Source organism: Taudactylus pleione, unplaced genomic scaffold (assembly GCF_031769625.1).
Source record: "Taudactylus pleione unplaced genomic scaffold, aTauple2 ptg000479l, whole genome shotgun sequence".
Classification (NCBI taxonomy): domain Eukaryota; kingdom Metazoa; phylum Chordata; class Amphibia; order Anura; family Myobatrachidae; genus Taudactylus; species Taudactylus pleione.
In genome coordinates, this window is record NW_028284881.1 from 327,371 (window position 1) to 333,785 (window position 6,415).

Consider the following 6,415-nt stretch of genomic DNA (forward strand, 5'->3'; position numbering starts at 1 on the left):
GTAATACCTTGCAGTCCTGCGTATACATCCGGAGCATCGAGTAACATCGGTCGCTCACGCACAATTACAGCAGGTCAGACCTTACTCAGAAATTGCTAACCTCGTGGCACACAGTGAGTACACAAGCTGCGTATGCCGTCGCAGTGGCTAATTTATGCACGCCCATGCAACGGCGTTAAAAACGGACAGACGTCTGCGTTTCTCCGACCACTCCCTGTCACCACCCCCCAAACGCTGACTACCTGTCACCCACTCTGCGATGGCATTCCGTGATATGCGTGATCGCAGACCGATCGCAACGCTGATGCCGTGCATTCGCAGTATGCAACAATCAGTTGGATGGCTAATGCACTGTTTATAGGCCACTTGCATTCATTGAATTTTATGACTTTCCAAAACTACTTTGTCAATACAGTTCCTGATGCAGAATTGAATGCGACTTGGCCATACATTCCTAGAAAAAAGGCATATATTTACCCATATGCACTGTTGTACACCTCTATGAAGCCAGATCAACCCCTAGTCATAGTTGTCATCATTGTCGTCAACAGGGCTCACGTGCAGACTATACTAGCAGTTAAAGATACGGCTGGAAACATGCATATTTACACGTCCACCCAACTTAGCTTGGTCCGTAGTGCGAAAACAAATGTCCTCTGAACACTGCCTATGTGAGAACACCTGTTACACCTACTCAGCCACAAGTGAAGATGTGAGTGAAATGGGACATCTCTGTATCGCCCGTACGCTAGATTCCACAGAATGCACAGCACAAAAACACGAAATATCTGCTCACAAAATGGGCAAACACCCCATTCCGCATGACCCCACAGAGATCTTACATTTATCAATGCTGTATAGCAGGCAACTGTGCTCCAAAGCATCCTGACAGAGACATATACAGAAGTGATTGCAAAGTGATTTTAATCCACTCACTGCTGACACAGAAATAAAAACACGGTGCATTTTGTATAAAAATAGGTTTTGTAGAAATGAATAATGTATAAAACGTATGTGGTTTATGATGCATGCATTGTACATTCAGGTACTCACATGGGAAATTGATCAACTCAGAGATCAGGTTGCAGCACATGACCATCCCAATAATAACACAATATGAAAGCTATCAGCAGCACATTGGGGATCTCAGAATGGGCTTTGCAGGGTGTCCACCGCTGTCACTGCACCTAATTATTATGATTATGCTCCCAAACACAACAAAAACTACTTGTAAATAGGGAATAAAGTAGTGGAACGCCTGCATTCTCCCAGCCGCAGAGGTATTTTCTGTATTGAGGAGGAGGTAGCAGACCCTATATTAGACATGTCAAAATCAGCTGATTTGAGAAGATAAAATATAATTATGGCTGCATTAGTTCTTATGGGAGTTGGGCACAATTTATTGAAATAAATTACAGATTAAGAAGTGCAGATTCCTATACTTATTTCTTAAATTCATTATACACTAGCTATATACTTTTAATTATATAACTGGTTACTTAGATCAATTGATTTCAGTACATTTCAATAAACAACTCCTATTAAAAAACATCAGTACAGTACTTCTAGCCCACATTCTAAATAGGAATAAATGTCCTAAAACAGGCAGCACACAGCATGTCATTAGAAATGGTAGACTTGGCTGAATGAGATGGCCATGTTTGGTTGCCATAACAGCAATGCGATATGCATAGTCTACAGCAATACACTGCTGCTTCCTACAACGTAAGCATGTGCTTGATACGGAGGTGCATGTATAATTTACACATTATCCAATTACCATCCCATCAATTTGTTTAGTTACAAAGTTACACACTTATGCTGGTAGTAAGCCCTACATGTGGGAATGAGATGCTTTCAGTGGAAGGATAAAATCCAGCATATTATCAAAAGAAGAGTTTAAAAAAGAAAACCACAGCAGAGGATGCAAACATGAGAAATACTGTACAAAAAGTTCACAGTACTAATGACCCTCTATTCTGAGCATAGTTGGTGTGATGTGTGGGGTAGAAGTATACGACACTGCGTAATAATTCTGTACGTTCAGAGATCCTGTCGATTGGGTACCCTGCTTGTTAACACGTATGAATACGGTCTTCATCATTGTATCAGAAAAATCCAAATCTCAGGTGTTTTTTTCAGCCAAGGCCACAGTCTCATTTGGGGACAGGACAGTCTCAAATTTAAATGACACAATGTGGCCGTGCTTGAATTTTTTCAAAGCCTGATCTGCAGCGCTCCCATACACCTCTTCTTCTCCTTGACAGGTTATAGGCAGTGAGCCCTTCCTGCTCTTCTGCATATTTGTTCTCTCTGGCTTATCAGCAGATGATATGTTGGCCATAACCTAGAGAAAAAGGGGAACATGGAAACTTTTTTATCTTATGCAAAGTATAACAATTACAAGAGGTAATGTATTAACTATATTGTAGCTATTATGTACTCGTGGTGTAATGAAAATCATGCCTGGATCTCAAACAGCATGGACTTATGGGGGTGGGGGGGATCACGTCAAATAAGTCTTATACCACTTTCAGACAGAAAAATCCCCCAAACCCGCGTTTTTCCCGTATCGTTCAACCCGGGAAGGACCCGGGAATTTGCTCCTAACCCCCTTTCACACAGCACATAATTCCCGGGAAATTCCTGGGTAGACCCCTTTCACACAGAACCCAGATTATCCCTGCAATATACAGTGTGTCATACTAAATGGACTGCTTTTATGGCAGACAGAGATGAGGTTATGAAAAGTGGGTGGTGTCTGCTCACTGCATACATACAATAACATAGTATAGACAACACAAGTTTTGTTTTGCAATCAAATTTTTTTTATTTCAAAGCCTCATGTTATGTACATGTTGTTACATGTAACACCTGCTGTATTAAATTGTTTAAAGTGCTTCTTTTATTTTTCAACAAATATGCATTAGCCATTAACAACATGGCCTTAATGCATTCAACAATTTAAATATATACAAATATATATATATATATATATATATATATATATAGACAATAGAAAAATATGTTGTGCTGTCATGGAACTGAAAAATATAATAGGGAAGGCACCCCAACTATTAGAACTGTGTGTCAGGGCCAGCCTTAGAAACGACACATATACAGTATACATTTGGTAATACAGCGGCCACACATGGGAGAAAGCTCACGACTGGCCTGTTAAGTGCAGTATACAAATTTTTAAATACAAAAGAAATGGAGGTAATGTGTGTACATTCTAAATTATGTACACCCCCATATATACACGTAGCTGACTTAAAGGGAACCCACACATTGCCCTAAGCTCTTGCCAGGCCTGTTAACGGCAGGATAAACAATATTGTCAAAAACAACAAGCTTCAACTAAAAAGAAATATAAAGTAGACAGCAAACATGTAAAACATCATACAAGTCTACAACTGTCTGTAGGCAGTGCTGACAATAGTGCTAAGTGGAGTGTTATGATGAGTGCCATCTGAATAACTATGCACTCTGCCATTCTGTGTATTAATCCCCATGCCATCTGCATAAGTATGCACAGTGCCATATTGATTAGTATTTCCTGTGCCGTCAGGACTATTATGCACAGTGACATGTGGAGTGCTAGGCACTGTGCCCTCTGGACTGGTATTGGCATGTGGACTGCTCTGTACAGTGACATGTGGATTACTATTCCCTGTGCCATCTGGATAACTATGCACTGTACCATGTGGAGTAGCATGAGGTGGATTGGAGGGGTTACTTTGCAGAAATGGTAGCCCTCTGCTATGCTGTTGGTAATTTCTAACAGGACCCTCAGAGTACTGAGGAGGATACATTACATAAGGTTGTGGAGTGTGTAACCTAGACACTAGACCGTTAAGGAAGGACACATTTGTGCCTCTCTGTTTTCACGTGAAATTTGTTCGTGTAGACCAACAAGCTGTCTGACAAATGAATTTTGTAACTCTCTTTCATTGTCAAAGAAGCGCTGGAGTCGGCATCCTCCTGTGCCTGGAATTCAGCATCAGAATCTCGCAGCTGATTTACCAGGATTCTGGTCATTGTGCGCGTTGCTAGCTCCATCTTGGAAGTTTTTTTCTTCTGCTCTGGTACTTCAAAGACTAGGAATAGAAGAAAAGAAAAAATACTTTTACAAATTAATTCAAAGCCGTAATGTAAATATATATGTGCTTGCGGCCTACTGTACACTAGCTTCACATTGCAACAGATACATTGAGTTTAGATTTCAGCATAGTAAAATCAGCATAGTCATACTATGACAAGTCAATACAGGACAATGTTAACATCCCAAAAATAGTGGGTGTATAGTACCTTACTGTTCCTGCGCAATGTCGGAGTCTCAGTCTGTGCAGGAGTTGGCGTCCCACTCGCACTGCTTCCACTCGCCTCAACCACACCCTCAAGTGTATTGGTGTCTGGGACCCCCGTGGCAGCCATCGGATCTGTGTCACTTATCTCTGTGATGTCATCAAAGAGTATTGGTGGTGTCATTGGGCAGGATTGGCTGTTCTCCGGGGTAACACTTCGTGAAGATGCACAACTAGACGATGATATGGCAATGGGATTAACCAGTGCAGAATTGCCAAAGACTTCATTACACTGATCGTAGTAAACCCATTCCATTCTGGCAGCATTACTTTTACGCCTGTTATGGTCGTGAACTTTGTTTTAGTATTTGCGTCGAGCTTTCAGTTTGTTCACTACCTGCTGCTGGGCCCGCACAATGCCCCTTGAGGTGAGGACCTTAGCTATGTTTGTGTAGACTATCGCGTCCTTCACTGTGCCACTGATCTGTTTGCGGATCTCCTCCTCCCCTCTGACTGCCAGCAGCTCACGGATCTCCTCATCCTTCCAGTGCGCCATGCTTCTCTCTCTCCTTTTCTGCAGCACAATTACGACATCAGACGCCAGCGCCACTGCCCCGCCCGCTCAGCCAATCAGGGAGACCCAGCCGCTCAGCCAATCAGCCTGTGCACCGCCATCTCAGCCAATAAGTGCTGTTTACTATGCCCGGAGTTGAAAAACCCGGGTCGGCGCCTTTCAGACAGCCACCAACCCGTGTAAGACCCGGGAAAAACCCTGGTAAATACCTGGGTCGAAGTACCGGGAATTAGGTCCCATGTTGACCCTTTCAGACAGAAAAAAAACCCGGGTCGACCGAGCTGGAAAATTACCGGGTTCTTTTCTCTGTCTGAAAGGGGTATTATTGACTTTTTCGACTGGGTGAAGTAATAGATTTGGGGAGAGGGGGGAGTGGTAGATGTAGATAGAAAACAGAGTTGTATTAAATGGATTGCATTCCCAGGAGGGAAAGGTTACCAGTGGAGTACACATGGACCTGTACTTGGACCAGTGGTTTTTAATATCTTTATTGGTAATGGTATTGAATGGAAAAGATGCCTTTTTGTAGATGACAGTATGCAACAGGGTAGGCACACCAGGAGGTATAACACAAATGATTGATAATCTAGGTAAACTAGAGGAATGGTCAAGAACGTGGCAACTAGAGTTTAATGCCAAAAAGTGCAAAATCATGCACTCAAAACCTAAAGGCTAAATTTAGTATTAACAGCACTATAATGGACAATATGGAGGGTGGAAGGGATCTAGGAGTCACTATTTCAGGTGACTTAAAGGCAGGTAAGCAATGTAACAAAGCAATGAGAAAGGGAAGCCAGATGCTTGGTTGCTAATCAGTAGCAGATAGAAAGTAGTAAAAATGCCACTGTATAGGTTAGGGGCCGCACTACCAGCATTGCAGCCGGTGCGTTGCACAAGGTCCCGCGGCAGTCAAGAGGCCCACGACCAACAGCCAGCGATATTATAGCTGTACTGTAATGAGTCAAATTGACTCATCACAATTAGCTGTAGTCAGCCGCAGGCGCTAACAAATAAGGAGGACGCAGCTGCGGTCCGGCCGGAAGAGAGGAAGGCAGGGGGCAATCTGGCTGAAGTAGAGCCCTTCCCTTTCCTTCCCAAAGGTGGAACGACTGTAGTTACACTGCCTGTCTTCTCCCCCTGCACCTTCTCAGTCACACTGTTGAACATGAACAGAAGAAGACAGCTGTCGTCTGGCCTGCTGTGTGAAGAGGAGCCAGCATCCCACTGAAGGAGACACGAAGAGTACACAGTCACCGATGACACCGAAGGAAAGCAGTGCCTTCCCAAGTTGTGCCCGTGAGTACTGTGATGGGAGCAATGAGTGCTGCAAGGGGGGACAGTGAATATAAGAGGGAAAGGAGCTGTGAGGGGTGCAGTGGTGCTACAGGGGGGGGGGGGGCAGTTAGCTATGAGGGGTTTGTAAGCTGTGAGGGAATCAGTGTGTGCTGTGATGGGGGTCTTAAGCTGTGAGGTGGGCAATGAGCTGTGAGGGGATCAGTATGTGCTATGAGGGTGTTCATAAGCTGTGAGGGGG

General features: G+C 43.6%; 1 pseudogene across 1 annotated transcript; it reads right to left on the minus strand.

The window, feature by feature from the left end:
- Window positions 1–2,371: 2,371 nt before the first annotated feature.
- Window positions 2,372–5,966, minus strand: LOC148502876 (uncharacterized; annotated as a pseudogene). Its single transcript, XR_015869949.1, has 2 exons — window positions 4,317–5,966; window positions 2,372–4,100 (listed from the first exon to the last, which is right to left on the minus strand). The product of XR_015869949.1 is annotated as an uncharacterized LOC148502876 (transcript).
- Window positions 5,967–6,415: the final 449 nt, after the last annotated feature.